At 43.8% G+C, this 712-nt stretch overlaps 1 protein-coding gene across 1 annotated transcript in view; it reads left to right on the forward strand.

Moving 5' to 3' along the window:
• FRMD3 (FERM domain containing 3) overlaps positions 1 to 712 on the forward strand; it is a 329,113-nt gene that overhangs the window by 31,206 nt on the left and 297,195 nt on the right. The window lies entirely within an intron of this gene.

The following is a 712-nucleotide window of genomic DNA, read 5'->3' on the forward strand; positions in this document are numbered from 1 at the left end:
CTGGATTTGAACTCAGGTCTTCTTGACTCCAGGCCTGGTGTTTAATCCTCTGTGTCAGCTAGCTGCCCTCAGAGAGACTTAGAAGAGATCTGTGGAGAAAAAAGAGACTTCAAAAGAGAAGTCTCACTCTCTATATTGGAAAAACCAAGTGTATGGATGCCTATTTTTTTGTATATTAGCATGTATTTGGATGGACAGCCATCCACATTTTTGTCTGTATAGATGTATATACACATATACTTAAATATGCAAAGTGTATGTGTATATGTGCACATACATGTCTTTGGCAGACAGACTAAATGGACAATGAATTGAACCCTGAATTAAAAGAGGAAGAAGACAAGTGACTTACATTATCTTTGGGAAATTTTGAGACTCATTTAATAATCTTAAACTTATCCAGAAATTAAGGAATTAAGGTTTAGCATTTCTCCTTCCTTCCTTCCTTCCTTCCTTCCTTCCTTCCTTCCTTCCTTCCTTCCTTCCTTCCTTCCTTCCTTCCTCTCCTTCCCTCCTTCCTTCCTTCCTTCCTTCCTTCCTTCCTTCCTTCCTTCCTTCCCTTCCTTCCTTCCTTCCCTTCCTTCCTTCCTCCCTTCCTTCCTTCCTCCCTCCCTTCCTCCCTCCCTCCCTCCTTCCCTTCCTCCCTTCCTCCCTTCCCTCCTTCCCTCCCTCCCTCCCTCCCTTCCCTCCCTTCCTTCCTTCCTTCCTTCCT

This window comes from Macrotis lagotis, chromosome 8 (assembly GCF_037893015.1).
Source record: "Macrotis lagotis isolate mMagLag1 chromosome 8, bilby.v1.9.chrom.fasta, whole genome shotgun sequence".
Classification (NCBI taxonomy): domain Eukaryota; kingdom Metazoa; phylum Chordata; class Mammalia; order Peramelemorphia; family Peramelidae; genus Macrotis; species Macrotis lagotis.